Source organism: Mastigoproctus giganteus, chromosome 3 (genome assembly GCF_048544385.1).
Source record: "Mastigoproctus giganteus isolate SK-2022 chromosome 3, ASM4854438v1, whole genome shotgun sequence".
Classification (NCBI taxonomy): domain Eukaryota; kingdom Metazoa; phylum Arthropoda; class Arachnida; order Uropygi; family Thelyphonidae; genus Mastigoproctus; species Mastigoproctus giganteus.
In genome coordinates, this window is record NC_143577.1 from 197,994,470 (window position 1) to 198,010,505 (window position 16,036).

Here is a 16,036-nt window from a genome sequence, read left to right on the forward strand (position 1 = left end):
TGTTTGCTGCTTTATTGTGGAATGCCATCAAGTAATATGACTGTTGCTCTTTTTTATGGTAGACTGAAAGATTCTTAAAAACAGAATTTTAATGAATAGTGGGGAATCAGACCATCTGTTGTCATTAAATGGGCAGCGTCTGAATAAAGATCTCTCTGCTCTTAATGCTGCAGCCAAAAATGAATTAGCATCATTAATTTCTTAATAATATTCGCTCATTTTTATTAACATTCTTCTCCTTTTAATTCAGCATGTCGTAACAATTCGTTGCAATCACCAGCGACAATTTTCTTAAATTATGCTATATTTTTACCGCATAATCTTCAAGAAGCAAATTACACTGGTCGGCATCAATTTCCTCCCTGAAATAATTTCGACAAATTCTCATAGGAAATATGTTCAAAAACTCAAATATAAAAAGTTCTCATCACCCTCAGTTTTCAAATATAGGTTAATGACTGAAAACCAACACCTGTTGTTAAAGCTTCATTGCCCACATTCCAATTTAGACTTTTTTTCTGAAACCTTGGGAGGGTCTCTGATGAACGTGGTGTAAGATTTCACCAAGATATTTCTCAAATGGAAAAAAGATACCAGGGAAAATGGAGTCCAAATATAAGTGGTCTATTATAAAAGGCAAAAAACAACAAAATAAGTGTTTTGTTATCAGATAAACATTTTTGTAAATAGAATAAGTTAATAGACCCATTGTTCGGTATTTAGTACTGTAACATTTGCTTAAAATATATGAAATCTTTTAGACTTTAATCCCTTCTCCCTTAAAATTGGTGGATGTTACAGCAGTATGATAGCCATATTTGAATTTCCAGTATTCAGCAAGGTCAAATCTACAAGAATCATCCTGAATATTAACAGGGAGTGATTTTTTTTTTTTTTTTTTTTTTTTTTGCCTACCAGTGTTTATAAGAAGTAATGGGTATTACTTTTGTATTCTCTCTCTCTCTCTCTCTGGATATTTAAAGTAATTTTTATTTTTACCAATAAAATAGTGGTTGCAAGTTCTGATTTTTACCAACATACATACATACATATATTTTTTTATAGATATATATATATATATATATATAGAAATTACTGTTTTACCCATTGTAGTGGTATAAAATTTTCTAGAATTTATGGGTTCAGGATGATGAAAACTTAGAATTTCAGTACAGTGAGACACCAGTGCACCTGCCTCACTGTAAAGAACCATGGGGTGGGGTGAGGTGGGCAAAGGCCTAAGAGGATGAGTTTGGTTTTTTTAACAAAATTACAGCTAACATGTGGGACAGTTTTGAAAATATGGCAAATATGTAGAACATATGGGACTCACACTCCGACAAGTGCTATGCAGCTATAGCAGAGATGGGATAGTGCAATAATATCAAATATACTTTTAGAGCATAAACAGTTTTAAATTAAATGGTTTATATGCTTGTATTAAGTAAAAATTAATGTAAATAGTATATGGTTAAATGAATTACAACTAATAACATTGAAAACAGAAAGAAAGAATATATAAATAGATAATCATAAGTCAAGGTACCATTATCTTATCAAGAAGCCACAACATGACCATGATCAGTGTTCTCCCCTGAAAAGTTTGCCAGCTGGGTGGCATTATGAAGTAGCCAAGTGGAGAAGTATAAAACTTGCAATATTATAAAATTTTCTGTTATTTATAAATGTGACCTAAGCGATTTAGAGCAAAAATTAATTGCATAATTTAACAGTATATGCTCCTGTCGTATTGATCTCAATCGCATAGTATGTTTGAATTAATATTGATTGAGATCAGCAGTACCATATGGCACCACAAGAATCACTTAAATTTTAGCTGGGCGGTCAGTTAAATTCACCAGGCAGTGCACCCATTCGATAGGTCCTGGGGAGAACACTGATATATGGACGCACAAAGTATTTCAATTAGCCAGACAGTTCAGTTTGGCAAAATTATTTTATTTTGAATTTGGCAACATTTTTTAATTTAAATTTTGTACATTTAAACTGAATAGCAGCGGCTTCCACTATTAGTTGTAATTTATTTAACCTTATACTATTACATTAATTTTTTCTTAATACAAAAATCCATTTATTTATTAATTAAAAATTATTTATGCTCTAAAAGTACAGTGTGTCTATAAATGGTGCGAACACTTTTAATAATTTATTGCACATGGAGTAAGGGAGATACCATTTACTTATTTATACCTTGTGAAAGAGAAAACATGAAAGTTCCCCAGTTGTTACTGCCGAGGCATGTAGTTTCATCATTCACCTTCAGTTGGCATTACCTGTTGTACCTCTGTAGGATAGCCCAGTTACACTGTAACTGGGCTATCCTACCTCGATATTCTTCAGCAATGGTTGATGCCTCAAGTTCAGGAAGGTAGTGATGATTTTATTTACCAGCAAGACGGGGCCACTCCCCACTTCCATAATGACATCCAGGCCTACCTTAACACCGAGCTACACAAGCACTGGATTGGGTGTGCTACAGAAAGGAACAAATGTTTCTTTTAATGGCCACCAAGATGCCCGGACTTACTCCATGTGATTTCTTCTTGTGGGGCTACATAAAGAATCGTATTTATGTACCACATGACATCCAGGAACTAAAGCAGAGAATGAAAAGGCTACCACCACAGTCACACAGGATATGCTGGACAAGGTATGTCCAGAGTTCGATTACCATGTGGACATTTGCTGTGTCACACATGGTTCCCACATTGAATCATTGTGAAGTGATGTGATGTAAAAAAAAACTTTGTCACAAGGTATGTATATGACACTGATATCTCTCCTAGTCTTTGTGCAATCAATCACTGAAAGTGCTCCCACCATTTATAAACATCCTGTATATTTATACTATTTTATGTTTTATATATATAGCTATATAAAAGTCTGATTACTAGAGAAAGCGAATATCTATTTAAAAATAGTATCTAGTTTTAAATAGATAATATAAAAAATAGTATTTTTTTATTTTTAAATACAATCTTATTTTTAAGTACAACCTTTCATTATTATTTTATATATGGTAAAATCCATTAAATCAAACTTTTCAGAGACGCATGGTCATTTTCTTATAAAAATTTTGTTCTAGTGATTATTTCTGTGAAATTTTTTGAAAGAATCATTATTTGCATACATAAATTCTCCTACATGTGTCTGATATATGAAGTCTGATCAAAAAAGTTCAGGGAACTGAACTAGTAGTATTTGGGAAGTGCAGAAACCATTCAAGTAATCTCTGAATGGTTTAGTAGGTGTATACAGTCTCCTTGACACTGTATACACCTACTCCAGCACTTTTGCATCTCTCAAAAACACCTATTCAGCATGCACCAATTCAGGCTGACTGCAATTAAATGGGTGAGTCATGCATTACTCTGTCTAGATGTCACCAAACATGTTACGATGTTGCAACTTGGTGTGGTGCTGAAATTTAAAGATACAGAGTCATTCTGTGAACTTTTTGATCATACATCATCTGTAAGTAGTAATTTTTGCTTTATTTTACTTAAATCAGTAATAAATAATTAATGATGAAATACATGTAGTACAAATGTATAGGGACTGGTGCCTTATGGCTAATCATTAAATACGTGGCATAAAAAAGCACTCTTTTTTTATGCCACCTTAAGTACCACATTCAGAAATACAGAACAGTAGGCACGTCTTATTGCTACCTCTCACATATGAAACGTTAATTTTCTTTTTTAATGTTTAACTTTTTTTTTTCACTACATTTATGTGAAAATCCAATTTTAGTTCAATCAAAAATGTGCTGTTTTAAAAAAAATAAATAAGTAAAAAGTGCATAATCATTCAAAAATGTAAAAATCACTGTAAAGGGTATGACTTTGCTGCATGTTTTAAAACTCAGTTTTTCCTTCAAGCACATGCTTCCACAAAACACCATTTGTAGTTTTTCAATAAAGGTTTTCATATACTGTAAACTAATATGTTTTAGGCATAGATGAACTTCAAAAAATAATTTATTGTACTGAATTTTTCAAGCTGTTTCATTTAAACGAGATTTTCAAAGCACTAATAATAAGGGAACTCAGCTGGGAAGTAGAAATATTTTTGTTAAAGTGAAATTTTCATCATTTAAGTATATCTCATATTGTGAATGCCATCTCAACGAGTTGCCATGATATTGCACTACCTCGAATAAGTAATGCTTCACCAACAGAGAAGACTATTGTTACTTATTTCGGCAGATACCACCACCCAGACTGCACCGTTTCGAAGCTCATTGGCTTCTCATCACTGTTGCAATGATGATAATCTAGTTATGATAATCTGGTTGCAATGATGATAATCTGGTGTTGCAATGATTATAATCTAGTTATGAAGTATAACTCCACAATATGAGATGCCACATAGTGTGCATTTAGATCAAGCTTAGAAGCAATTTAGGGCTAAAGCCTCAGGTTGCGTAGAAGTTAACTGATGTACAGGTTAATGAAAGGCATCATTTTCGAATGCAAAAAACTACTAGAATAGCTAAGCATTGGCATCATTTTAAGTATATCTCATATCATGAATACCTTCACAACGAGTTGCCATGAGTAATTCATTATCGGAGAAGGCCTAAAATGCTTTTAAGTGAAATTTTCATTAAAACTGTATTCTTTGTAATGGAATTTTACTGTGTATGTTTCTGTATGTGAATCCTCTCATTTTAAGGATTTCTTTAAATTTTTAAGCTGTAGTTCCATATAACAGGCTTTAAAATAGGTTTAGTGAACTATGTGAGTCACAATCCATCTTTCTTGGATAGGCCTTTGAGTTAATTGTGCAGGGATTTTTGTTTCAGTTCTTTTTGAGAAATTAGGTAGGAAGAGAAAGGCACAGAATTACTGATAAAATCGCATTATGGATGCCATCCACTTGCATCCTACTATACACTCACTGAAGGATGCAAAGTAGGATCATTTCATGTGTAATTGATCATAATTCATCATTTCATGTGTAATTTTATTATGTGGTATGCTTTTTAGATAACATTTTATTTTCAGTATTCCTGAATTTATTTATTTCTGTTTGCACGAATTTCCGAAGTTGACTAAATTTCTCGCTAACAATATCCTGCCTGCAGTATGTGTGCTTTGGAGATGATAAATGGAGTTGAAAATAACACAGAAGGAGAATTATAATAGAAATGATTTATTACAAATATGCTGTGTGAAAGGCATTACATGGGATGAATATTCAAAATTTTTAAAATCATTCCTTGACTCCAAGTTCCTATGTAGTTTTAAGTGCATTATTCAGTCCCAAAAATAGAAAAAATCCTAAACTCATTTCCTACCAATGTGCATTTCCAGTATTCTAAATAGCATTCCACTAATGTTGATGTGTTTGGATCTGACTGTGGATATCCATTATCAAGACAAAATTTATAAGGTGACTGGTCTCTTCCAAGTTCGTTTACAGAATTGCCAATTTACAAGTTTTTCACAGAATGTTAGTAAACTTGGAACAGACCAATCACCTAAATTTTATCTTGATTATGGATATCCAAAGTTGGATCATTGACATTAGTGCAGTATTATTTGGTATATTGAATATGTATATTGTTAGGAAACAGATTTAAGATTTTATACTTTCAGGACTCAAGTAAACCATTTAAAATTGCATAACAAATTTGGAGCCCAATGTATGATTTTTAAAATTTTGTCTGTAAAGAAATTTGTCCGTACCAGTTACAACGAAATCTACAATTATGGTATTCTCTGCTCTGACACAGAGATCAAATTTTATTTTTTTTAAAGGATTTTTTTTTATCTAATATACGAATTATACTTATTAAATGCAATTTTTAAGTGAAAAATTTAATTTTAAAAGTGTATTTTTCATCACTGTTATTTATAGCAAAACAACACTTATTTACTTCTAAAAATAAAAAAATATATATAAACCTGAACTATTAGTCCCTTAAACTTCAAAATTCACATTAATTCATTAATTATTCATTAAAATTCATTAATTCACATTAATGTTTTCTTAAATAAATAAATGACAATTGACAATAAACTATTTTATACAATAATTAAATATAAAGCAAAGAATACCAAAGTTTTGTAGTATCAACCAAAACTAGCAGCACAAAGCTAGAGGGCAGAACAGTAATAAATGGTAGTGCCTCATCTGTCTGTACATTTCATATAATTATTCTGCATAAACAATAACTTGTGACTTCTGAAGCTACTTAAATAAGACTGTGTGTATAATTAGAGTGAGGAACAGATATTAAACTTCAACCAATGTTTGATGTGAAAGCGATATTTTGCTGATGTGCCCATCTGAACAGTGTAATTGCTGCTGGGTTGAATTTAAGTATTTATTAATATACAGAGGGCATTCGAGTGAAAACTGCAAAAGTCAAAAAATGTATTACACAAACAACAAGGCAACTATGCATATCTGGTCTTCAGTGAACTCCCATTGTGTTCAACTTGCTTCCTTTAGTACTGCACTAATATGTGGATTCCTCGAGAGAGAGAGAAGAAAGTTGGTTTTGAAGCCATTCACTTACCACCATCTTGACTTCTTTATCTAACAAAAAGTGGCATCCTCTTAGTGCATCTTTTAGTAGCTAAAATGGTGATAATCACATGGAAATGTCTGATGAATATTATCAAAAATTCTGTGGAAAGGGCAATGTGTGGATGGGCTGCTGGCACACAAACCATAGCAATTCTTTTGAATTGCTGGCTCTGAATGGTTACAAGCATATTACAGTGTGTTACTCATCACTGTTTTTCCAGTCTCCAATTAACGTTCCAGAATCACCCTTTATGATCTTAGAATCCAGCGTATAACATTTTTTTTTTCTCAGGCTGCTTGGGCATAGATTTTCTTGGGAGGAGTGAGATGGTGTGGTCTACTCTGAACTTGCACATTTCCTTTATTATGTGTAATAGTGCACCCAGAATTCATTTTTGTCACTGTCTCTGGTTTGAGAATCCACTTCCTTCATGCTTACTTTTATTATTATTATTATTAGCCATATGGTGCAAGGAGGCCTGAGGCTTATGCTGCACCAGCCAAAAAAAATTTTCTGAATTATCCTGAGAGAGAGAGAGAGAGAGAAGTAGAAGGGAATCACCAAGAAAGAGAAGAATGATGATATCCAGCTCAGGACCCTGGTTGTGCCAAACCCATACTCACCAGATGTGAGCCCCAGGGGTTATACCTTCCAAGAAACATAAAAAGCATTAAGTCATTATTCCTTCAATACTTTATTTGGTATTTAACACTGAGGAATCCATTGAGCACACACTTTTCAAAGGTGCAACTCCTCACTAACTATAGTATGCACACTGAACCAACACTAATCTTGCAATGCCATGACAATTTCTTCAGTAGTAATTGTGACAATTACATCATTAATTCTTCCACTGCAACTTTTGGTATCACAATGCTTTGGTTCAGCAGTCCTTTTCTGTACATTCTTAAATTTAAGAATGAGATGTGCGGAAATTTGCCTTTAGCCAGCGGGTGGTTGGTAGGTGGAACAGACTTCCATCCCTTGTCATGGAAGTTGATAGCCTAAATAAGTTTAAGGCTCAGCTGGACAGGTATTTCGAACGAACAGAGGGGTGAAGTGGAAGTGGTTATTTTTTATTTATTTATTTTACTTTATTTTTTTTTTTTGGCTGATGCTGCATAAGCTTGCTTTCTTGCATCAAATGCCTCTACTAATGCTAATGCTAAATTTATTCAAATCTTCAACTTGCTGTTGATTCATGCATGTTTCACCATTCTAAGCCAGTATTCTGTGATAAATTTCAGTAGGTTTTATTCCTTCTGCATTCAGATATCAGATTACAGATTGCATTTCTACCTTGGGTGCAAGGATACTGCCATCTTGAAAATTGACTCTTTCCAAATAACACCAGAAGATGATGTAATGTGGGTGCTCCGCTTTCTCAACAGATTTTGATCAATGATCTAACACAAGATTGTCGTCATTTTATTTGTTTTTTTTTTTTTTTTTTTATGTGAACCCCAAACACGAGAGGTATTAGAACCTATAGTACTTAGTACCGTGCTTGGGTTGGAGGTTGAGAAGACGAAAGAAGATATTTGTTGACATTGGACTTGAACTTCTGTAGATTGTAATTTTCAGGAAATACGTATGAAGGAAGGTTGTTCCAGAAAACGACAGTTGAATGAATAAATGAGGAAGATGAAATGTTGGTTCTGTGGGTTTGAAGTTGGACAGTAAATGGATGTTGTCTGATGGCGGCACATGTTCGGACTGTTTTGAAAGAGAGCGGGAATTATAGAAGCCAATTCAGAAGAGGCATGCAGCAGAAACAGTACATCTATGAGAAAGCGAGTGGAGAGACTCTGTTAGAGATGAATCATTAATTAACCTAACTGCCCTCTTCTGAATGGAATCAAGAAGCCTGAGAGAGGTTTTGGGGGCACCACCCCAGATGTGGGAACAATATTCCATGGCAGGGGGCGGATTTTCGATTTATACAGAGTGAGCAGCTATTTGGAACAAAAGTAACGCCGAGAGCGGAAGAGAAAACCAAGTTTTTTCGATGCAGAGGAAGCAATATTTGTAATGTGCTTGTGCCAAGAGAGATTAGAAGTTAGGGTAATCACCAAAAGAGATATATCATTTTGCCTAGAAATCGGAGTGTCACTAAAGATAAGCATAGGAGCAGAAGAATCCTTTTTGCGAGATATAAGACAAGACTGAGTTTTAGAAAGGTTGAAATCAACTAAGTTGTCTTTGCCCCACTGGAGAATTACCTGAAGATTGGCATTTAAGGAATTGGTAGTAGATTTTCGAGAAGTTGAAGCTGATTGAGCAGGACAAGGTTTCTCAAAATGGAAAGTTGAATGCAATGTGCTATCATTGGCAAAACTATGGATAGGATTACCAGTCAATGGAAGAAGGTCATTGATATACAAGAGGAAAAGAGTGGGAGAAAGAACTGAATCTTGGGGAACACCGGCATTAGTGGAGAAGTTAGAAGACAGAGAGCCATCTACCATCACCCTCAGTGAGCGATCAGAGAGAAAACTGGATAACCAATTACTAAAAACAGTTGGCAAACCATAAGATGGAAGCTTGTTTAGAAGACCTTTATGCCAAACACGATAAAAAGCGTTTGAGATGTCAAGAGCAACTACTTGTATTTCACCGAACCTTTCCATTGAATTATTCCATAAATGGGTAACAGTATTAGTAAATTAATAAGAGGAGTTTACCTCAATATAGTACGTGGAACACTTCCGTATGATACCCTCCAGAAATTAAAACGGAAAAAACGAAAAAATCGACAACTTACCGGTACATTAAAGTAAAATATAAATAATTAAAGTAAATTATAAATAATTAAATAATCAATTTAACACAATTCAAAATCAATTCAAAACAATTAAAATTCAAATTAACGCAATTAAAAGAATCTAACGAAAATATTCAAAACGATTTTCCTTTCTCGTTCAGCAGCGTCAGAATTAGCCTTTCATGCCATTAACGAAAAACATACTTTTTTATTTAACGAGGCCAAAATACTTAACGTTCAACGTAATTATACGCGACTATTAATTGCAGAAACCGTTGAAATTAAATTACACGAGAATTCTGTTAATGTTCGGCGGCCATATTTGATCTCCGATGCGTGGACCTTTACGCGCATGCGCGAAGACACATAATCACTATTTAAGTTGCAGGTTTAGCCTGATTCGATAATTTTCATTCCTGTGATCACGACAGTCGGTCGAAAAGCATTGTCAGCTTCAGGAAGGAAAATCGTTTTGAATATTTTCGTTAGATTCTTTTAATTGCGTTAATTTGAATTTTAATTGTTTTGAATTGATTTTGAATTGTGTTAAATTGATTATTTAATTATTTATAATTTACTTTAATTATTTATATTTTACTTTAATGTACCGGTAAGTTGTCGATTTTTTCGTTTTTTCCGTTTTAATTTCTGGAGGGTATCATACGGAAGTATTCCACGTACTATATTGAGGTAAACTCCTCTTATTAATTTACTAATATCATTATCAACGTAGAACATATTGAGTATTACAGCTCCGATTCATACTATCAAATAAATGGGTAACATAAGCCAGAATATCACCAGTGGATTGACACTGACGGAATCCATACTGGTGATCGTTGATCAGACGGAAGGTTTCCAGGTAGTTTAAGGGTTGGCGGTTAATTGATGTCTCCATTACTTTAGAAAGAGTAGAAGTAATTGCAATGGGACGATAATTGGATGGGAGGGATTTGTCGCCCTTTTTAGAAACTGGCTGGATATGAGCAAATTTCCAAGCAGAAGGAAAAACACCTTTGGAATAAGAAAGTGAAAAAAGGCGGCAAAGAATAGAGTAAGTTCAGGAGCACAGGTTTTGAGAACAAGTGGAGAAATACCATCAGGACCTGGAGCTTTCTTAGCATCAAGATTCATCAAAATCCTTCTGACATCCTTTTGATGGAAGACCACAGGAGGCATTGAATGGAGCGTGTTGGGAATGGTGGGAGGTGTTTTACCAAGATCATTAAAACATGAGCTGGAAGAAAAGTGGGATGTTAGCAGGTCAGCTTTATCCTTGGCTGAAGTGAAAACAGAGCCATCTGGTTTGGACAGAGGTGGGCAAAAGTTGCAGCCTATAGCTTTGGCAAGAGACCAGAATGCTCGGCTACCATTAGGGCAAGAAGCAAGTTTTCTACTCTTAGTCTGTTCAAACTCTAGTTTGGACTGATTAATAACTGCTTTACAGTTGTTGCGAGCTTTGGTGTAGGCAGAAAATGAAACTGAAGAATTAGAAACAAGCCAATTACGATATGCAACATTCTTCTCTTGAACAGACAGCACATTTATTGTAAAACCAAGGTTTTGATAAAGGAAGAGATTTTAAAGTGGAGTGTGGGATAAAGGATTCCATTCCTGCAAGAATAATTTCACTGACACTATCTGAGCAAATGTTGACATCAGAAGTTTTGAAACAGTAATCCGACCAAGGAAAAGAAGAAAAGAAGTCTCGCGGGTCATCCCATTTTACATTATTGTATTGCCAAACAACACGAGGTTGGGAATAGCCAAGAGATAAAGGTTCCGTTGGAGTAGAGACAATCACCAAGTTGTGATCTGAAGTGCCTAAAGGACCTCTCACTTCAACCGTGTACTTAGAAGAGTTGTTTGTGAGAAAAAGATCAAGCGTATTGGCTGTATGATTAGGATTATCCGGTATTCTTGTGGGTAAATGAACAATCTGTGCTAGGTCATTAGTAATTGCAAAAGCCTCAGCATCTCGACCTGCTGGGTCGGTGTGACTAGAAAACGGAAGCCAGCTGGAGTTGTGAACATTAAAATCACCAAGGAAAATTACCTCACTGTTAGGAAAGTTGGACTGGAGAAAGTCAAGTTGCAAAGAGAGGAAGTCAAAGAGCTCCAAGTGATTAGTGGAGTTGGGAGAACGGTAGAGACAACAGATGAATTTGACACAATGAGGTAGGGAGATTTTAAGCCAGAGAAGATCAAAGAGAGGAGATTCCAAATTGCCAAGTCTCTGACAGGGAATATCAGAACGGACATATGCACAAGTATCACCTTTGAGGTGAAAGGAATCATACAGCGAATAATTTGGGCATCTGAGATGAGCAGTAGTTGAATCAACTGATAACTGAGATTCTGTCAGAAAAAGTACATGGGGTTTGGCAGACTGCAAGTGGAAATGGACATCGTTGAGATTAGAAATGAGACCACGTATATTTGTGAAATGAATTAGGAAGTCCATGGGAGGTTTAGATCTTTTCGAAGATAAGCTTGCTCTATTATCTAGATACAAAGATCATTTAAATGATCTTTGTGTCTAGAATTATCTCATTGTGTGTTTTAATTTGTGCCCAATATTTTCTTGTTCAGTCTGTCATTTTTTATTTATACAGGGTGCCTCAAAAATATTGGTACAAACGTTTAGGGGAGGTAGGTAACATCTAAAGGAATGTGAATCGCATAGAAACCCATAACTGGAAACGTCACGGGAAAGTAGTAGCAGAGGCACAATAAGCAGAAATGACACAAGGCTGTAATTAGTGGCAAACATTTATTTGACATAATATTAACAATGGAATACGAGATGGATGCATTTCATGATGTTACAACAGATGCTCAAAGGTTCACCATGAGACGCGATGCATGCGTGACACCGACGCAGCATGGATTGGCGGACACGGTCGAACACACCTGGAGTTTCTTTGACAGTAGTAGCAGCGCAGACGAGTCTCACCATGAGATTCATTTCCATCTCCACAGGCGATTCATACACGATAGATTTGAGGGCCCTTACAGAAAGAAATCAAGGCTCGATAAATCAGGTGAGTGTGAGGGCCAGGCAACGGGTCCACCACGGCCAATCCATCGACGCCCAAAACGCCTTTTCAAATAGTCACAAACACACCTTCCATAATGGGCAGGCGCCCTGTCATGTTGAAACCAAATGTTGCATCTCACATTTGCTGGAACATCGTCAAGTAACCCTGGTAGAACTTGTTCAACAAAGATCCGATATTTAACGGAGTTCGTGCGGGATGGTAACAGGTATGGGCCGACTAAGCAGTCACCGACCATACCTGCCCACACATTTATTGCAAAGTGATGTGCCTCATGGGGCCTCACACCGTGTGGGCCCTCTGCTAATCCATACACTAGGTGCATGTTCTTATATCGATGCATGCTCTTCGTGCGGCGACTACTGCTTGAATGAGTAAACCAGAAATTTTCCCTCTCCCAAACTGATGAACAGCACCTTGTACCGACTTACGGTGACGTTTCCAGTTATGGGTTCCTATGTGATTCACATTCCTTTAGATGTTACCTACCTGCCCTAAACATTTATACCAATATTTTTGAGACACCCTGTATTTGGAAAAATGTATCTGTAAAAAATCCAAATTGATGTACAAAATGTACTGAATGTGTGCCACCTTCATCCGATTTTTCCTGTAAGGTTTTGGATTCAGCATGAATGTTGTTTTCTTTGTAGCACTGTCTAGTGGAAGTAAGGTTGCCCTGAAAAAATTTCTTTTGAATCACTAGATTGCCATTACTAATGATATTATTTGTTCTTATTATACAATTTAGCAACAGAATAAAAAAATTAAATTGTGAAGTGCACAATTTTAGACTACAGTAAACCCCCGCTATTCATGGTATCTGTATTCGCGATCACCGATTTAATATAAAATGAAACCTAAAAAAATGTTAATTTTAAAGCGCCGTGAATATTTTCCACCATAAAAAACATGGCCGTGGCTAAAATTATCTTTCCCGGTCAAAACAGTGCTCAGTGGGTGGGGGGAGAGGGGTGGCAAAATCGCGAGCGTGGATGTTTCTCGCTAATCCTTGTTCAGTATGTGTTATGCGTTTGTCATGGAAGATTTCGTCGTTTACTTTTAATTTATGTGTTTATAAATTGATAAATTTAATAAATTTATAAATTGATATGCTTACAAAAATGATAAATCTACCATTTTGCAGTGTAAAACAGACTTTTTCGAGTGTTTAACGGAAGAAAGTGACTTTCAAGACTTTAACGGAAGTGACTTTATTGTGGACAAGTTCTTTCTAACCTCTACAAAAATATGGCTACGAATAACAAGAGAAACGTGAAAATATCAAAGAAGGTGATGACATTAGCGAATAAAATTGAGTTATTAGACAAAATTTCTAATGGTGAAAGTGGCTCCTCAGTGGCAAAACATTATAAAATCAATGAGTCAACGGTACGATCAATCAAAAAATCGGAAGAAAAAATCCGCCATAGTGTCCGTGAAAACGCGCTAATTGCTTCAAAAATTTGCTCTGTAGCTCTTATGTTAAATTAGAAAAAAATGGAAAAGGCTTTAAATCTGTGGATAGAAGACCGAACTCAAAATAAAATTCTGTTAAATTCACTCATCATTCGCGAAAAGGCAAAACTTTATCAACACTTTAGCGAAACTGGTGATAGCACTGGCGGGATGTTTTTTTTTGCTAGAAAGCAAAGGCGCTGGTTTGAAAGATTTGTTTGAAATTTCTAATGAATATTACATTTAATATTAAATTGTTTCTTATTTTCATTTCGATGCCTTATGCTTGCATTTCACTATGTACTGTCTATGTACATAGTCATGTTATGAAGGTACATATAATACATACATACATAGACAAAATTTTAAACTAGTTTTTCTTATATATTTCATACTTTGGAACGAAACCCCTTTATTACTATGGGAGCCATAACTCAGTATTCGCATTTTCGGTATTCGCGACATTTCTCAGGAACGTAACCCCGCGAATAGCGGGGGTTTACTGTATTTCTCTTCTTTTCTTTTTTCCCAGAAATATTGAGTATTGTGCACCTTGTCCTAGTAGGCCTACTTGTGTGACAGAAAAGTCACACAAATATCATACCCTTTGTAGGGTTAACCTAGTGATGGGCATAATTGGGAAGTTATAATTGATTCATTTGATTACGGCAAGTCGTTCTATTTATTTGATTATATTCATATTTTTCAAATGATTAGTAGTTAGTAACTGCGAATCGTTTTATTGTTTCAAATGTTGGTTTTAGGATTTTAGGTACATCTACAACTTAAACTGTATTGCACTGTGTGTATATATTATGTCTTGACAAGTATGTGTTCACAGATAGTTTGCATTTTGTAGAGGCCTTGTTTTTTAATAGAATAGAATACAGAATTATAAAATTAAATATTGATCTACAGAAAAATAAAATATCGTGTGAACATTTGGAAGATAATAGATTTATATTTTTTATTTTCATAGAATTGAACCAAACATGTTTGGCGGAAACTAATGTTGCTAAAACAGTGTTGTAAAGTTTTGTTCTTCTTTATTTTTGATACAGATTTCAGTGCTGTATTGATTATCAGATAAAAATTGTTTGTGTGTCAGTTTTTTTTTTTTTTTTTTTTTGTATGTATGTATGTACGTACTTTCAAATTTCTTCTTAGAACTTATTTAATCCCTTCCCGGAACATTTTTTTTCCGGAAAATGTGCCATAACGGATTGGTTTTTTTTATTTTACAGATTAAAAGTATGCATCGTGCGAATACTCATTGTATAATTTGTGTTTTTTTTAAATATTTTAGTAGAAAATACATGGGAGTAATTAACCCATTTGGGCTATCCCAAGTTATCTCATGTATTTACAGATTTTTTTAATAAATTAGCCCTTGAGCTAAAAGAAAGGAACAGAAAAACACTCTTCACTAATCATTATATAAATAAATTTAAAAAATCAAGTGGAACAACAAGCAGTAATCTCCCACCACAAGCAATAATCGTGAACTAGCTACATTCTGACATACAGCCGCCGCAAGTGGATAGGCGAGGTATGCATCGCTTACGGGTGGCAGTTCAAGAGGGTGCTGAAATATTTTTCAATATTTCTAATTGGTTAACGCTTATTAGTATTCAGCATTTAGGATGGCAAATTTTATTTTGCTTACTGGCGACGAATAGGAATGCGCGCTACTGTTCTGACATTGCTGTACAAAATAAATATAACTAAAATGAAAGCCAGCTGTCTGCTGCCAGATGTAAGAAAATTCAGAGACATCTTGGGATTTATCTGGCTAATGCAAAATTAGCAAGATAAATGCCCAAGAAAATACATTTAAATCCTAAATTTGGAGGTATTATTGTTTGCTTCGGGTATTATTGTATCCCGAGATATTTCGTATAGTTTAAAATAACTATTTAAAACTAAAAACGAGATATCTCGGGATAATCCATGAAGGGGTTAACCCTTTCCAAGGCGATTTTTATATATATATATATATATATACACACACAAGGGAGTATCAAAAGGTTCGTAGCCTTACCTAGAAATAACAGCCCTAGAAAAGTGAAACTACACAGGAACTTTAGTCCTTTTCTGTTTACTGTCCATGCATAGTAACACATTTCTGCCCTCTCTGGATCAGTTGTTTAATGCCTTAATCCACAGTTCCTCTTCATTGATGCCTTTCTGAGT

The 16,036-nt window shown here is 34.9% G+C and overlaps 1 protein-coding gene across 4 annotated transcripts in view; it reads left to right on the forward strand.

Annotated features, from left to right (window-relative positions):
* Positions 1–16,036, forward strand: part of LOC150088559 (uncharacterized) — a 478,816-nt gene that overhangs the window by 437,701 nt on the left and 25,079 nt on the right. The window lies entirely within an intron of this gene.